Source organism: Balaenoptera borealis (assembly GCF_965194805.1).
Source record: "Balaenoptera borealis genome assembly, chromosome: 5".
Classification (NCBI taxonomy): domain Eukaryota; kingdom Metazoa; phylum Chordata; class Mammalia; order Artiodactyla; family Balaenopteridae; genus Balaenoptera; species Balaenoptera borealis.
In genome coordinates, this window is record NC_138862.1 from 144,069,344 (window position 1) to 144,088,252 (window position 18,909).

At 40.1% G+C, this 18,909-nt stretch overlaps 1 protein-coding gene and 1 long non-coding RNA gene across 11 annotated transcripts in view; one reads left to right on the plus strand and one right to left on the minus strand.

The window, feature by feature from the left end:
• The window catches only part of THRB (thyroid hormone receptor beta), a 384,719-nt gene that overhangs the window by 179,799 nt on the left and 186,011 nt on the right, over positions 1 to 18,909 (minus strand). The gene's annotated exons all lie outside the window — the stretch shown is intronic.
• On the plus strand, positions 4,479 to 17,161 carry LOC309629131. The gene is made up of 2 exons (XR_014244874.1): positions 4,479 to 14,092; positions 14,133 to 17,161. It is a non-coding gene; the product is annotated as an uncharacterized lncRNA (long non-coding RNA).

An 18,909-nucleotide genomic window follows, 5' to 3' on the forward strand; every position in this document is an offset into this window, starting at 1 on the left:
CGGTGTGGCCAAAAAAAAAAAAAAAAAGATTGAGACTGACACATACACACCACTATATATAAAATAGATAACTGATAAGGACCTACTGTATAGCACAGCGAACTCCGTCTACTCAGTGCTCTGTAATGACCTCTATGGGAAAAGAATCTAAAAAAGAGTAGATATAGGTATATGTATAACTGATTCACTTTGCTGCACACCTGAAACTAACACAACATTGTACTAAACTAAATCAACTGTACCTCAATAAAAATTAAAAAATAAACAAATAAAATTTAAAAAACAATAAAATAAGAAAGAAGAAAATGAGGGAAAAATACCTTCCCGGAGATTCACAGATTGTGAGTTATTGGGTACAATTTTCCAACACTTTATAACATGCACCCTAAGCCTTGTGACAGCTCTGTAGAGGTAAGAGCTGCTGTCACCTCCACTTAACTGATGAAAGCTTGGAGCCTTAGCTGGGAAGTGAGTAGCCAAGATTCGGCTGTCGGTCCCTCTTATGTGGAAGGCCCCTCCATGCCACACTCTCTCCCACATTTGTAACCAATTGAGAATTTAACCTCCTTATAAGGATCAGCCTGTAAAAGGTCTCCAGGCATTCACACTACGAATTTTGGATCATGGGCTGTTACTCATTTGGCTGCTTCTTTAAAAGTCTATTCCCTCAATACTTTATGGACTATCATTCTTAAATCACATAGATGAGTTTTTAGTTAATGTGCGTTTTCTTTTCTAATTAGAAAAGCAATTTATATTCATTGTAGACTAAGATAAAAATATAGAAGATATTAAGAATTGTGCATGATACCTAAGGGTTCTTTAAAAGTAAGATGTACCTTCAAGAGCCTAGCTGGGCAGTTTCCTGGAGGAAGAAGAGTCAGTTACTTACTTATGTTTGGGTGCTTTTCAAGAGATTTGATGTCAGTAATTTATTTCTAAGTATTTGTAAGTACTCTGGAGTTGGTACAGACCTGACGCTCCATTCTATAGAGGATGCAAACAATTTGAAAGGATTGCTAACAATCTGATCTCAGGTTTCCATCGATTACCAGTTGTACTGCATTTCCCCACAATTTTTTAAAAACAGTTCCTATGATCAAAGAAAGTTTCCTCTTTTTCCTACTTGTGAACAGTATATTGGCTGAAATTACGGTATTTAGAAATTTATCATCAGGACATCTGAATTCTTAACCGAGATTCCAGGAAGCCATGAGGTTTCTGGGCAAGGGAGACATTTTTTAAAAAGCAAACCTACCAGAAGTTTATACCTTTAAATGCATGTGGCTTTTTTCTGGAGCAGGAAGCTGTGTACCTTTTTCAGTGTGTTCCCACCGCTCAAAGTATTCTGGGGGAATTGCAGGAAGCAGGGGCAAGGCAGCTTTGAGCGGCCCAGCCCAACACTGACTCTCAGTTCCTGAACTAAATGGCGCAGGAATTTTCTCAGTCAGCAGTGACTCTGTCAAAAGCCACTGATTACATCTCTAAATCTGTCCAGTCAAATCACCAAACAGTATTCTCACGGTACCTCAGGGAGAGCAGAACCAAAACACTGTTACTCTGGGAGCTCAGCGTATACTTACAGGCTCGAGGAGCTTGAGAGAGGAGCCAGGGCGCCTTCCTACCTGAGCCCGAGCGATGGAGACCACGGCAGCTGGGTACACGTGGCTTTGCTCTGTGATACCAAGAACCAGGGAATCAAGACATCTCTACAGGATCCCAGGTACGGTGGCTCAAAAGAAAGTAATCTCTTCCACTTAAACATGAATTCTGGCATGATCTACTCATCACCCTGCCTGTAATAAAAGCTGATACTTTTCCTTCCACGTATTTCTCAGATCTCTTACATATACACATCCATAAAATAGGGGTACCGCAGTTTTTTTCAATCATTCCCCAACTGCCGGGCATTCATTTTGTTTCCAGATTCTTCTTTCCTTCACCGCAATGATGATGCAATAACATTCTTGCGTATAAAATCGTGCATACTGGTGCTTTTATTTTTATGGGCTAGCTTCCCAGAAGCTGAGTCATGTAATACATGATATGTGTGTGTTTTTGCATTAATAGTTTGCTTTTCAAAAATTCACCAGACCACAGCAGGGTACAATACTCCCTCCCCCCACCCCAATCTCTCCATCTACCACGGTGGTGAATAACCAATTCGATGGGAGGGATAATATCTCATTGTAGTGGCTGAATGGTAGGCCCCCTAAAAGATATGTCCGTGTCCTAATCCCCAGAATCTATAAGTATGGTCTCATTTAACAAAAGGATCTTTGCACTGGTGGTTGCCAAGGGGGAGGGAGTTGGGGGAGGGACGGAGTGGGAGGGTGGGATTAGCAGATGTAGGTTAGTATATAGAGAATGGATACACAACAAGGTCCTACCTAGAGCACAGGGAGCTATATTCAATATCATGTGATAAACCATCATGGAAAAGAATCTCAAAAAAGAATGTATATATACTGATACATGCATAACTGAATCACTTTGCTGTACAGCAGAAATAAACACATCGTTGTCATTCAACTATACTTCAACTAAGAAAAGAAAGAAAAAATAAAAATAAAAAAGGGTCTTTGCAGATATCGCTAAGGCTATCTAGATGAGATCTTCCTGGATTATTTGGTGTGCCCTAAACCCAGTGACAGGTATCCTGTAAGAGACACAGAGGGGGAAGACGTGAGGACCATGTGAAGAAGGAGGTGGAACCTGGAATTATGCAGCCACAAGCCAAGGAACACCTGAAGCCACTGGAAGACAGAGGACAGAATCTGTCTTTGGAGGGGGCATGGCCCTGACCTTGATGTCGGACTTTTCACCTCCAGAACTGTGAGAAGAATATATTTCTTTTGTTTTAAGCCACCAAGTTTGTGGCAGTTTGTTATGGCATCCTTAGGGAACCAATATACTCATTGTTACCATAAACTTGTATTTTTCTGAAAACTACTGAGATTGAACATATTTTCCTGTGGTTTTACTGGCCATTGGAATTTGCTTTCCTGTAAATTGACTATTCAGAGCTTTCCCCCACTTTTCAAAGTTGTTTTTTTCTATCAATTCTGATGAACGCTGTAAAAATGCAAGACATTAACCCTTTGTCTGCCACATGTTGTAATACATCTAGCTTACGTCTGTTGAGTTTGTTTATGGCATGTTGGGTCACATGATTAAAACAAATTACATGGTACAGTGTTAGCGTCTTATTGATTGTAAACATTTCTCTGACATCTGGGTTATAAAAATATTCTCCTTTGAAATGTTTGTGGTTGGCACAAAGACGGTCCCCAAAGATGTCCATCAGCTCATCCCTGGAACCTGTGAGGATGCTACCTTCCATGACAAAACGGACTTTGCAGGTGTGATTAAATGTACAGGCCTTGAGATGGGGACAGTAGCCTGGATTCTCCAGGTGGGACCAATGTAGTCATGAGAGTCCTTAAGAGGGAGCTCCTTTTCCAGGTGTGGTAAGAGCGAGATGTGACTGTGGAAGAACTGTCAGAGAGATGCAATACTGCTGCCTTTGAAGAAGGAGGAAGGGGGCTACAAGCCAAGGAATGTGGACAAACCTTGGGAATGGGGGGGAAATGGATGGTCCCTCAGAGCCTCCAGAAAGGAATACAACCCAGCTGACACCTTAGCCCTGGAGACCCATGTCAGACTTTTCCCTACAGAACTGTTAGGCAGAAAATTTGTTTTCCTTAAGCCACTAGGTTAGTGATGATTTGTCATGGCAGCAGTAGAAAACGAATACATATTTATTGCTCAGTTTAAAAATGTGTGCCTTTATCCATCTCTAATTTACTCTTTGAATGTACATTTTTCCATCTATAATAACTCATAGCTATTTATAATGTTGTGTTAGTTTCAGGTGAACTGCAAAGCGATTCAGTCCTATATATATATTATACATATATAGGTATATATATATTCTTTTTCATATTCTTTCCCATGATATTTTATTGCAAGATATTGAATATAGTTCCCTGTGCTATACAGTAGGACTTTGTTGTTTATTCCATCGAATATTTACTTTTGAATATGTTAGCAAGTAGGAGTAGAGCTTTGGTTCTAGATAGACTCTCCAATCTGTTGTACTGATCGATTTGTTTATTCCTTTGCCAATATCATGTTGTCTTGATCACAATCAAGTATCTCGTAGGCAAGTTTGCCTCCTCTGTTTTTATTTCTTTTAAAAACAGTTTTCTCAGGTTTTTGCAGATACTGTTTTCTGTTCTTCAAATTAGTATTTCTCATTAAAGTTCATTCCTAAGTATTGTACAGTGTATTGTTAGGGCGACAATTACGTCTCCATTCGTAACGGATAGCTCTTATAAATAAAGCACACCAAGCACAGCCCTGTCTCAAGGCCCTGGTTGGTGCTGTTTCCTCTGAACAGAATGTGCTGGTCCCAGGTCTCTGCAAGGCAGGTGTCCTCCTGGACCTCAAGTCTCTGCCCAGATGCCAATTTGTTTGTATCAGGGAGGTCTCCCCTCGTCACCCCATAGGAAAGAGCACACCACTGCCTGTCACCCACCCTGCCTGCTATGAATTTACTATACTTCTTCTCTGGCTTTTAATTTTTCTCCATAGTACTTGTCACCATCTGACTTATTATTTACTCATTTGTGGTTTACTTTCCATTTCCACCAACTAAAATATCAGCCCTGTGAGGAAAAGTATTTTCTCTCTTTCCTTCATTACTACATCTCCAGGGACTAGATGACTGTGTTGGGGCCCAGGGCAGGCCCTCCCCGAAATGTGCCTCATTGGCATATTGATTATTTTGAATTAAAGTTACTTACGAAATGGCCAACGTAAGACGAACACTTTGACCCTCCTTTCTGACTTTCTGAAAGCAGGAAATAAATCACTCACATGAAAGGTGCCCTTCCTGAACCTGGAGGGAGGACACCCTACAGAGCAGAGATGGGGAATTTGGAGCTGAGAGCCCATGTAAATAAACCTTGCTACTTCTCGAATTTACTATCTCAAGCACAAACTCTGTTTACAGTCTTCAGTAATTAAGCACCCAAAGCCCAAGTTTCTTTGTCCTGTCAATTGTTCACAAAGGTATTGTTTCTTTGTCTAAAAAAATATAAAAGCTGCCCGCTTTCCCCACTTCTTAGGTCTCATTTCTATGAGACCTCCATGTGCATGAATTTAAATTTGTTTCTTTTTCTCCTGTTCATCTCTCTTGTGTCGATTTTATGATTAGTCCAAGTCACCAGAACTCAAGAGGGTAGAGACGGGAGATTTCCCCTCCCCAGCAAATGCGTGGCATTCATTCAGTTCAATAAATATTTGTTGAATGAATGTTAATAAAGAAGACCTACTGACCTTTCTACATTTATTTATTTGTTACTGAAGTATAATTGATGTACAATATTGTGTTAATTTCTGCTGTACAACAAAGTGACTCAGTTATACATATATACACATTTTTTCCTTAATATTCTTTTCCTTTATGGTTTATCATAGGATATTGAATATAGGTCTCTGTGCTATGCATCTACATTTATTTTTAATCCAATCACTTGTCAAATATCCTTCCTCATCGTAGCAGTTGTTTCCTGGAGTCCCTTGATTTTTGTAGGTATACAAACACATCATCAACAAAAAAGGATAATATTACTTTTCCGGTTGCGTGACCTACGCTAAATATTCCTTTTCCCGCTAAATTCACTGGAACCTCGGAAATGATGATGAATAATATTAGCGGAAGCAGGGATCCCTGTCTGTAGACGACTGCAAAGACAGTGTCAGTTATCCCTGCATCCATACCCTCTGCCACGAAACTTTGCAGGGCCCTCACACTCTGACTCTAGGCTGAGCCACTTGAGTGTGTAGGTCCATGGGATGTTAGCAAATAGGATGCAAGCAGAGGCCTGAAAAGTGCTTCTGACTTTGGGCTTGTTTTTGCTCCTGTGTCACTACCACGAGAGTGTGCCTGCCCTAGACGGCTGGAAGGGGAGAACACGTGCAGAGCAAAATTTCCCCAATCGTTCTAGCAGAGGCCATCCTACATCAGTTCCTAGCCAGCCAGCCCCCGATACGTGAGCAAGCCCAGTCGGGGGCCCAGAGCTGCCTAGATGACTGGTACCTGACCACAGATGTGCTCGCAAGCCCAGCTCAGATCCCCTGATCCCCACCCCTGTGAGCTACTGACATGGTCATTATTATACGTCCACGAAGTTTGGTAGTTGTTTGTGTTACAGCATTATTGTGACAATAGATCACTGATACACTCTCTTAGGTCTGATTTTAATATGAAGAACCTCAGAATTTCACCATTTGGAATTTTGTTGTTAGTTTTTGGTGGAGAGTCTTTACCACATTTAAGTAAAACTGAAAAAGAAAGCAATTAAGGTTTTTTATTAAAAAGGGCTGAATTTTACAAATGCCTTTTTCACATGTATTGTTACTATCTTTTTTTTTTCTTTCCTTTAATTTAATGATGAGACAAATTATTTTGATAAATTACCTTATTTTTAACCATGTTTATATTCTAGGAACAACTCCTTCTTGGTCATAGTGTATTATTCTTTCGAGATGCCTTTGGATTTTACTTGGTAATATTTTATTAAGGAGTTTGCACCTACATGTATAAGTGAAAATTGGTCAATTTTTTTGGTCTGTATTTTGTTTATCAGGTTTTGAAAGAAAAGTTATGTTGGTTTTAGGAAATGATTTGGGAACTTTCAGAACTGATGTAGAAGCCCAAATATAAGAAAGGACATAAGATTTGAAAAACGTAAGCCACACAATCTAATAGATTTGTGCACAGAACTTGCATCATAATGGAACATTAATAAAATATAAATTACAAGTCTAAAAAGACTTTAAAATCACTTTAAAAAGTAGGTATTTTAATAGATCATAATCTTAGATCATAAGCAAATAAAATTGATGTTAAGTAATAAAGCAATAACTAGTCAATCTTAACTACTTGAAAAAAAACTTTCAAAATAACTCTAGGATTAATGAGAAAAGCAAAATTTAAATTATAAACTATCTACAACCAATGCAAAGGAGACTATCTATTTCCTACCAAAACTTATGGAATACAGCTAAAGCTATATTCAGAGGAAAATGTATAGCTTATAACTATGATAGCTTCATTACTGAAAGACTTATAATAAATGAACATAGTACTCATACTAAGAAATTCCATGAAGAACAAAAGAATAAACCTAAATAAAGTATGAAGAAGAAATTAATAAAGATAAATACTGAAATACATGAAATGAAAACAAACATGGTAGAAAGAACAAATACATTCAAAAGCTGGTTCTTTCATAAAATGTATAACCATCTCATGAGTATGATTGAGGAAAGAAGAGAGGAAAATATTAGGATTGAGGGAAGAGAGAAACACACACAAAAAGATTAAAATAATTAGAAGAAAGTATTATATTTAACCCTATTGCCATAGATGTGAAAACCTAGAGGGAAGGCATTATTTCTTAAATAAAATAGGATAACTAAGCCAAGAAGTAAAAAAAAATTTAATAGAAAGAGATTGAAACAGTGATTAAAAGTCTATCACTTAAAAGAGGGAAAAATTACCAGGATTAAATAATTTCACAGTTGGGTTCCAAGTAACTTTATAAAAAACAGATAATACCAATGCTATTGAAACTATTCCAGACCAGTGAAAAAGATGAAAAGCTCCTAAATTCATTATATGAATTATATAGATCAGTGGTTCTTATAGCGTGTTTCTTAGGCCAGCAGCATCTGGAAACTTGTTAGAAATACAAATTATCTGGTCACACCCCAGACCTACTGAATCAGAAACTCAGGATCCTCAATTGCTAAATTCTGAGAACCACTGCCATAGATGTAGCTGGCATACACTTTACATACAACGGGCTACAAAAGTTGCTTCATCTTCAGGAATGTGTCTCCTGAATTTACCTGCTCTCCTTTCTTTTTCTCAACATCAATCTATCTTCCAAACGTAATATAATAAACCTTCTCCACAATTTTCCCCTCCCACAAAATATATATTTTTTGCATAACAAATTTGTTCTTTGTATAGAGACATCCAGGTGTTCACTCTATGATTACCTGGAAAGTCATTTCTTTGGAGTAAAAGGGGGCTGGAGGTCAGAATGAGTAGATGGAGTGTGGGCTGGATATGGTAGTACTGTTGGGAATGTGCATGCAGCATCTCCTCCCTGGTCCTGGGGTTCCTGCTGCACATGTCGGGTGAGGTCAAGGTCAAAGGTTCAAGTATCAGGATTAGTACCTGTTTATATATTGGTAGGAATTACAGGCGGCAATTGATCCCAAACTAAGGTAGACATGAGCATTTGCATGTTGCATTCTAATTACCAAATGAGAAGAAGTACATTTTCCCTGTAAGGATGAACAAACTACAATGGGTTGGAAGCATTTAATACACCTTAATAATGAGATGAAGAAGTATGTGAAACGCATACCACAGAAGCCTGGCGTTTCACATACATTATGTCATTTCCTCCTATATCTACCATGGAAAGTAGTTCTTATGAACTCCATTTTTTAAATTTAATTTTTATTTTATATTGGACTATAGTTGATTTACAATGTTGTTTTAGTTTCAGCTATACAGCAAAGTGATCAGTTATACATATACATATATCCATTCTTTTTCAGATTCTTTTCCCATATAGGTGGCCCAGAGACTAACAAATCGTTACATATGCTACATAGAAAAAAATATTTTAATATTAAAACTCCTGTCATTTGGGGATTAAGAGTTTGGGGTTTACTTTGGCACACAGAAGGAATATTAGTTACCTGTAATTCTGATTTCCAGGAGGCTCATCACTGTAATAGATAAGAGCTCCCTGGATCTAAATTTCCTGGCACATCACGGGCCTGTGCTGGACCACCCACAGGAGGAAGCAGGAACTTGCCAACAGTGTCCTTGACAAAGCAGCCTTCCACAGAAGGCTCTGGTTCCTCACACTGAGAAGCAGTGCACAGGCCAAGATGATTGGGTTGTCATAAATACAGACTCCCTGAAAGCAGAAATTATAAACGGGGCTGAGGAACAAGGGGAAAATTCTCCAAAACAGAGGAGTGCATGTCTTCTTAGTATGTGCCTGCTCGTAGACGACTAATGTGGCCTCTAGGGATGGGGGAGGGTGTATCACCAAGTTTTCAAGGTGATCAGAAGAGCTGGTCTTGTTTTATCTAGGGCAAAGCAAATGGTCGGACAGTTGAGTGAAGAAACAAAGTGTTCGTTAAGCTTAAACCCTCTGTTTCCAGTCCATAGCTCAAAGTCCTTGAACTGGCACATTAATCTTGTAGATCATAATATATAACCTTGTAACTTGTAACCATGCAAGGCTCGAAGAGCTGATAAAACTTCTAAAGGAGCTAAAATCTATCTGAACTATACAAATAGTTCTTTTTACTTTCCTACAATTAATTGATAAATTTTAGTAATCAATTAGGGAGGCACATTATTTATTATGAGTGGGTTATTATCCTATTATATCTGGTTCTAAAAAAAGGTCACATTCTTAAAGCAAAGCATGATTACAGATCCTTCTCTTTTTCCTCACAATAAAGAATGAAAATCTCCTATGAGAGTTCTTGATTGTTTTACAAGTACAACCAACAATAAATTATAAAATATTCATGTTGCTTGACTACTTGACAATAATTTGTGATTAAACTAAACAAGTGTATACTCATGGATGTTGGCAAGCAAATTTTGATAGCCTGCCCAGTGCCATATATATGCTGAATACTGTCTGAAACCATGAATTATTTTTACATTTACTGGAGAAATAGCATGATAATGTTTGAGCTAATGGTTATTTGTTTAGAATCCAAAAGGAATATATGCTATTCTAGAAAAATATTAAAAATACTTAAAAGTATAAGAAAAAATGACTAGTAGTATATCTAGATATCTCAACTCTTATTTCTTTTCTAGTTTTTCTATACATCTGTTATGCATTTTCTATGCATATATAATATAGGTGAAATTGTATCATAAATTCTGATTTTTATTCTTTTCCCTCTAACATCAATCATCTTGTTATGCTATCCTCTCTTCTTTTAATGACTTTAAATAGTCCACTAAAAAGATATAGCATTATATATTTAACATTCTCCTACTGAAGGCTACTTGATTGATTTTCAAACACAAATGATGCCACAAATAACATTTCTGATCCGAAATCTATTTCTGAATTCTGAGTTATTTCCTTAGGAAAACTCTTCAAAAGTGTTCCAGAAGCTTCTCAAATACTTCTTCAAAGAATATGGACATTGAGTAGGTTCTTGATACGACTGCAAATGACTGTGTCTTAAACTATTTGCTTATAGGATCCTTCACAACTTTCCCTGTGACTTTGCTGTCTATACTCAAAGTTTTTCCTGGATTCTAGTTGTTTTGAGCTAAAGTATAAATATTGTCTCTGGAGTTTCCAGACCATTCGCCAATGGCCTGTGGTTCTACAGTCCATTGTCGTCAAGGTAGGACCATGAGTCTATGCTGTCAACTACAGAAATAGCTTTTGTGGTCACTGCTGCAGCCTCTGTGAATTCTGCTCGTCTGGGAAAGAAAGTGAGAAGTTGAGCTTTTAAGACGTTGCAGGCTGACAGTCGGCAGGAAGGTAGGGTAAGTGATGCGTAATAGGACTGTCAAGGAGCTTGGGCAGTTGAACTGAGTGAGGGGGCAAGGAGACAGAGGGGATTAAAATAATGCTGATTGGGACTGCCCTGGTGGCGCAGTGGTTAAGAATCCGCCTGCCAGTGCAGGGGACACGGGTTCAATCCCTGATCCAGGAAGAGCCCACATGCCGCGGAGCAACTGAGCCCCTGCGCCACAACTACTGAAGCCTGCGTGCCTAGAGCCCGTGCTCCACAAGAGAAGCCACTGCAATGAGAAGCCTGAGCACTGCGACGAAGAGTAGCCCTCGCTCACCGCAACTAGAGGAAGCCCACGCGCAGCAACGAAGACCCAACGCAGCCAAAAATAAACACATAAATAAATAAAGATGCTGATAATATGAAGCACAGCAATAGGAAGTTTGTTACAAACACAGGCATAATTCCTATCGAAGTGCTGGCTTTTGATTTTGGGGTTCTATGAAAGAATCGGAGAGCCTTGGGGTGCAGGATTAGGGTGTGACAGAGGTCCTAGGTTGCAATGCTTTGTTTGAGGTCCTAGCATAGAAAATCACCATTGGATACAGAACACCCCTAGCTTTTGAAATATATATCAGAGCAGATCATCTAATTAGGCAGAAACCATTCTGTTATCGAATTAGGCAGAGACTATTCTGGAGTGAATGAAGTCTTTGTTATAAAGCTAATGAGAGGAAAGTAAATTTCAGGCATGTGGAATCGATATTCTTGAAAAGGAGATGGCTGACGGTTTTATTAATAGGTAAATTATAATCTTTGGCTTCTGTATTTAAACTCTTACACTCACATCTTAAAACTCTTGTTTATCTTCGAATTCACCTTAGTGTAATTATGTGCCCATGGTAAAAACTCAATAAATATTTGCTGAATTTTAACTGAATTATGTTTTCTTTCTATGAGTTATTTGAATTGGGGATTTTCCATGTCGTTGAAGTGAGACCTATCTGTGTTTATGGAATAGGTTCATGTCCCCCTTTTGTTTTTGTAACTCTATCAACCCAAAGTTTTAGAATTTTCCTTCCTAAGGAGGAAGGAGGTGAACTGTCTGTTTTCTTTGCCACGTAGGTTGCCATACCCCGGGTACTGAGGCCCCAGAAGAAGCCTTGCACTTGGTCTTTCCTTTGTCTGGAAGGCTTGTCTCCTCTGTCCTGCAGTGCCCCTCTCCTCACTGGGTACAGGTGGAAGGGTCCTTCAACAGAGACACCATTTCTGACCACACAGCTGATGCTGGTACTACCTCTCTACACTTGGCATTTTTTGTGATTTTTCTATCTTCGCTCCTTAGCCTTTTCACAGCATGTATTACAATTGAAATCATTTCATTTATTTTAAAATTTTCAGTATTTTTCAAACTTTTAAAACTCATAACAAGAAATGTTTGACTTTGGGACTTCCCTGGCGGTCCAGTGGTTAAGACTCTGTGCGCCCAATGCAGGGGGCACAGGTTCGATACCTGGTCGGGGAACTGAGATCCCGCATGCAGCAGGATGTGGCCAAAAAACCCAAAACCTCCCCCCAAAAAACTAATAAATTAAAAAAAAGAGAAATGTTTGACTTTGATTTATGCCCTCACATGCACATACAACTGAAATGACAGTTTGATGAAGTAACACACTTAAGAACTACGGTAGAATGAGGTCCACTTTCTTCATTCCATTCTAGTTTGTTCCTTAAAGAAACAATCATGAAAGCTGTCTGTGAACAGCTAAACTGATCTCATAATCCACGAACAGGGTACAACCCCAAATTTGAACTATTGGATTATTTGCTTTCTGTCTGTTTCATTTGATTACAAAAAAAGTAAGTCCCATGAGGTCAGAGAATAAATGTTTGTCTTATTCACTGTTATCCAGTCGACAATAAATATTTTTTGAACTAATCAATACATGAAAGAAAAGAATGAATTAATGAACAAAGTCTTACTAAATTTATCTTCCTTATTTTGGCATACTTGCCTCTTTAAAAATAATTATTTAAGTGGAACGTCATTTCCTTTTCTGATAAAATGATTTTTAAAATCCAGTCTAATGTTTTGCGTCCCAAAGGCATTTCTTAAAGATGTCAACATCACTGAATAGCTTAGCAACTTCAGAATCTGAAAATACACTGGGACAAGGGAAGGTAAGGAAGAAAACAGAGGGAGGGTTTCCCTGACACAGACGCCTGCCTTGGCTCTCCAAATGCTGTGGGGTGCTGGGCAGACAGCGTGCCTGCTGCCCCAAATGGAAGTTCTGTATCACATTTCTTTCAACTTGCAGAAAGTTTTTCCATGTGCTTATTTAAAATCTCTCTTTGTCAGTCTGATACCCAATCACGCTATTATTATTTGATCTTTGTGAACTAAGGAAAAAAGAATCCTGTTCAGAGTAACAAACTTTTCATGAGATTTAAAAAGTATTTGCCTACCTATAAGGATTTTCCTTGATAGGGAACTATTTATCAATAATCTTTGCCTTGCAGAAATAAAATGACGTACTTTTACTTCTTTTCTTAAATGGGAAAGAAAAATGGAAGAGAGAAAATCTTCCCTTATCCAAACAAAATTTTTTTTTACATAAATAACTATTTCCAGTGTAACTTTAATGACCGTTCATTTGCTCTAAGGCAGTGCTTTTCAAATTTTAGTGTTGATCAGAATCAACCCGACGGCTTCTTAAACGCAGATCGCTGGCCCCCATAGCTAATTTACAATGTTGTGTTAGTTTCAGGTGTACAACAAAGTGATGCAGTTATACATATACATGTAATCATTCTTTTTCAGATTCTTTTCCCATATAGGTTATTACAGAATATTGAGTAGAGTTCCCTGTGTTATACAGTAGGTCCTTGTTGGTTATCTATTTTATATATAATAGTGTATATATGTTAATACCAAGCTCCTAATTTATCCCTCCCACCCTTTGCCCTTTGGTAACTATAAGTTTGTTTTCTATGTCTGTGAGTCTCTTTCTGTTTTGTAAATAAGTTTATTTATATCATTTTAAAATTAGATTCCACATATGAGTGATATCATATGATATCTGTCTTTCTCTGTCTGACTCACTTCACTCAGTATGATCATCTCTAGGTCCATCCATGTTGCTGCAAATAGCATTATTTCATTCTTTTTTTATGACTGAGTAATATTCCATCGTATATATGTACCACAACTTTTAATGAGTTTTCACATGATGCAGATGTTCTGGTCTGAGCACAATGTTTTGAGAACCAATGCTCTGAACAATGATCCTCAACTGGGGCCATTTGGTCCCCCCGTCTGTGGACATTTGGCGATGTATGTCTGGAGGCATGTTTAATTGTCATACTTGGGCCTGGGGAGGTCTTTACTGGCATCTAGTGAGGCCAGGAATGCAGCTAAATATCCTACAATGCACAGGACAGCCCCTACCACAAAAAATTATCCAGCCCCAACTGTCAGGAGTGAGCCCCAAATGTCAGGAGTGAGCCCCAAATGTCAGGAGTGAGCCCCAGAGGTTGGGAAACCTTGCTGTAAAGGAACTCTCTTTCTCATGGAAGTCCATTGTTTAATAGGAGTTTAAATCACAGGTAAAACAAGAAAGACTCATTTCAGAAGACTTCAACTAAAGTGGGATGATGTCACAGGAATTAACTTAATTGGGTAGAGTCTCAAGCAGATCTACTGCCATCTTTCTCTGTGTCTGTCTGTCTCTCCCACATTCACACGTCCAGGAAGCTCATAAAACACTGCACGGTCCAGACATTTACTCACGCAAAATGTAAATGAGGACTTCTGTGGGGATGTGAAGCCAGATGGGATGAGGAAACACTTTTATCCCCCAAGGGGCTGCAATCACCTTTGTCCAGAGCAGAGAAGATTCTGGGCACACCTTCATCATGGGAAATGTAAACACAGGTATCCCAGGATAATGGACTTGGAAAGGACCTTGCTATTCCCTAGCAGACTCAATATTTCTCTTTAATATTTTATATTAATGACAGAAGAACGTGAAATTAAGGATTCAATGATTCTCTAAGGTACCTTCTCTCTCCACCTTTCACAGACTCTCCCAGCCATCGATTTTCAGAATTTACAGAGCCCACACCACAAAGAAAACCTGCTCTCAGATAAAAAAAAGAAAGGTATCTCACTCTCTGGAGTGACTTCTCCCCATCTCCTCCCAATGCTCCTTTTACACTTGTATCCCTGTCTTAGCCCCTGGGAGCCTGGGAGAGGTTGCCCATGGTTTCCACACAATGAATCATTCTTTTTACTCTTTTCTCATGCACCCTTGCATTAAGTTTACCCCCAAGTCTTTCAGAGGATCCTTTCTAAATCTCTCTTCCGGATTCTCTCCATTCTTTCTGCCTCTCTGTGGGTTCATACCAACATCATTTCTCTTCTGGATTAGAGAACAGCCCTTCAGTTGGCCTGCCAACCTCCGGATGCCTCCTTGTCAGAGAAGTGAGCTTTCTAAAACGCATACCAGATCATGCCATCCCACTGCATGAAACCTGTCATGTGCTACTGACCGGCCAGAAGACCTTCTGGTGGCTCGTAAGGCTTTCTGTTCACAGACCACTGCTTACTTCTAATATCTGGTTCCTCTTTTCTCCACCCCCTCACGCCCTACCTTCCCGTCATGTCCCAACCATGCTGAACTTTCCTGGTTTCCATGAAAGTGTCATGCCACCCTTATATACCATCCTTTCGCATGTACCGTTTCCCCTGCCAAGGACACTGAAACACTTGCCTCTGCCTCCTGCCCCACACCCACTCCTTTAAGTCTCAGCTAGAATGACATTTCCCCTGGGAAGCTTCCCTTGATCTCCCAAGTCAGGGTTAGGCGTCCTACCCCTGTGTTCTCACGGCCTCTCGTCAAACTCTTCACCATGATTATTTTTTGTTATGATGGTCTGTGTCCCCTGGTGGCCTGAAAGCACTAAGAAGGTAGGTCTTTATGTCTTCCTTTTTTTTTATTATTATTTTTTTTAATGTCTTCTTTTCTTAGAGCTCCTGTACCTGGCACATAGTAAATATTGGTGGTCCTTCTTGGTGGGAATTTCATAAAATATATTATCCTGGGAAAGAAGTAAATGAAGCTGGTGGGGGAGGTACATTTTGAAATATAAAAGGAGCCTTCCCCAGCGGTCTGTGAAATCAAACCATGCTGCTGACATTTTCTACTTACACGCCCACATTTGTGTGGCAGAATCATTATAAAACCCAGCTTTCTTACTAATTTTGAGCTGATCTCTTTAGACGGCCTTCAGTAATTTTCACATTCTGTTTTCTCTGTGGTGCATCTAACGGGATCACAGCATCACAGGAAGGCAGTGTGGCCGGACCACGGTGAGCTGAGGGGAGAAGGACGGGGCTGAGATCTGTGTAGCTGGGCCATGTCCTACAGGGCCTAGTCAGCCATGGTGGGGAGCAAAGTCCTCATTTTTAGCCCCGCGGGAAACCTCTGAAGAGTGTACATTGCAGTGGTGACATCATCACTCCGTCTGCTTTATGGACAATGGATTCGAGGCTGGGTCCAAAGTGGAAAGAGCGAGTCCAGTTAACAGACTATGGAAGCATTTCAGAGGGATGATGGCGGCTTGACCCAGGCTGATGGCAGCAGAGATGGTGAGAGTTTGCAGCATCAAGATGTATTTTGGAGGTAGAAGATGTAGGAGTGGCCGAGAGTTTGGATTTCGGGGTGAGGGAAAGAGGAAGCAAGTATGATTTCTAGGGTTTTGGACTGAACATCCAGATGCCTGGAGCTGCCATTTACTGCGATGGAAAGACAGAAACTCCTACTACTTTTCAGCTCAGTTCTCACCTCCTCCAGGAAGGCTGTCATCAACTTCAACACACTTTCCCTCCTTCCTCTCAACAACTTGGGAAATCATTGCCTGCACCACTCATTCTTCTAAGAGCATGTGCTCAGTTCCCCAACCTGGCTTATGGTCCTTGTAGGGGAGGGACACCCCTGTCCTCACCTCCACACCACCTTCCCATCCAGTAATGTCTGGAGCAGCTCTGGCTGTAGTAGGTGTGCCACACAAATTTGCTGCTTGGGGAATGAAGCATGATTCACATTGCAGCAAATACTCTGGAGCTGTTCTGTGGAGCTGCTAAGAATATCCCACCTCCCATGGGACTTAAATGTTCATATCCTCCAGTTCATACCCCACTGGACATTTTAAGAAGCCCATTACCAAAGGGCTTTGGAAACTATGTTCCTTTCTAGAATCGTAAACACAGGCATTTAACTTCTACTCTATACCCTGTGACTATTTAGCATTATCACTTTTCACCTGATGTATAGTTAACTTTTCTTTCCCATTATTAAGTGTTGCCTGAAAATGCAACTTCATTCCCTCTTCTATTAAACGGAAATGCAGGGTAAGTTTCTCCTCATTGAAAACACTTTGAGTCATCTCAAGTCCCTTTCATTTTCTATAATGTTCATTCATACTTTGGTTAGAATGCTTTAAAAAAAAAACCTTTAAGATACCATAATATCACCTTTTAATGCATTTAAAAAGTTTCTTTTTTTAAAATATAAATCTGGTACATATTTGGAGTTAGGCATTTATTGTAACTTCCCACACAAAGCTAGAATGCTGCCTCAAATATTCTTAAGTCAAAAAAAGAACATAATTATGAAGAACTTATCCACAGGCAGGAATTAGGCTTTTTCTTGCCCATCGTCTTTGAGAATTACTCAGAGAAGTTAATTTTTGCTCTTCCACCTCTCTAGTAGTGGGATAGGCATTTTATACACCCTTTGTCATTGAGTGATTCCAACCACTCTGATAGATTTGACTTCCACTTCCCCACTGGAGCGGAGGGAAACTTAGCAGGGTAACTAATTTGTTAGTTAAAAACTAATTTGTCTGGAGATGCACAGCTAGAACAGCATCATGTATCCACATCCCGATCTCGGTGAGTCCAAAGCTCACATGCCCATTCTTGCAGGCTCCAGTGATGGGGGAATAAATCCCATTTTGAAAAACCCAGTTCCACTGGAGCACTTGCCAGACTCTTTGAGAATTCTCCCTGAGCTCAAACCAAATCCTGAAATTTCCATTCACTGTCAGTCCTACTGTCTGAAATGGGAATTCTTTACATGGACTTTATAAGGTTCTATGGAATCCCTGATATCATGGGTCAATTTTGCTTTGATATAAGTGTGCTTTCTGGGGAGAAAGCCTATGTGGTTTTTTTTTTTAAATCAGGTTGTCAGAGAGGTCTGTCATGCCTTTCCCCAAAGGACGAAACCCTTTTCCTAGGGAAATCCAGGACAAGCAGTCTCCTTACTCTGTACCTCATTCTTCTACTTGAAAACAGCTGCAATCACGTCAGCAGGCTTGTCTCCAGATTGAACACCCCCAGGTCTCCCCACCTTTCCTGCAGAACGTGGAGCATCTCCAAAGCTGCAACCTCCATGGAACACCCCCTGGCTGTCGCCTCAGGTGTGGCCCTTGAGGACACTCAGTGTCCCTCAAAGTATGGCACTCGGAACTGATTACAATGGCCTATTCACATATGCATTCAGTATTCTATTTAAGAATAAGAAGATAGTTTTTCTTTAACAAATCTCTTTAAAAATTTTAAAGTTTAGAAAACACAGCATTATAATCTATATCCCTTTATTACCTTCTTTCCCCCCATCCTCCACCAAAAAAAAGCCTGGAATCCAGGAGTGATATTTTCTTTGCCTTGTCTTTGTGTTCCAATTCAAGATAGATGAAAAATACCGGTAAGTACACTTGTGTAATCTCACCCTTAGCAATGATACGTGAGAACTTTAAGAAGAGTTGGCCATTGGAAGCCTGTGCCCTGAAGATGGACAGGGCTTGACCCTACCCCTGAATTGTAACAAAATCCCCGTAGCGCCCACACCGAGAGCATCCGTCACGGGGTGCTGGACACTTACCCTACGGTCCTACGGGCTCTCAGGATCTGCCGACATCTCCGCAGCCTCAGCATGATCTGCCCCCTCCTCTACCTCCAAGCCACGTGGAACGAAGGCTTGCTAAGCAAACTGCCTGGAACCCACAGCCATGTCCCGCCCTTCTGAGGCCGAGAGATCCCAATTAGACGCTCTTGACGTGCATCTTAGACGCCAGTGTGGACTGACGCTGGGCTGGCGTCACGACCCTCCCAGACAAACAGTTCACGACTTGGGGCTGTTCTCTGGCTCTGGGATTGCTCCCAGAAGCCAGTCCTGCGGCAGGAAGATGAGCAGAGCTGGTGGTAACCGAAACCCCCGGTGAAAGGAGACTCCTCTAACACCA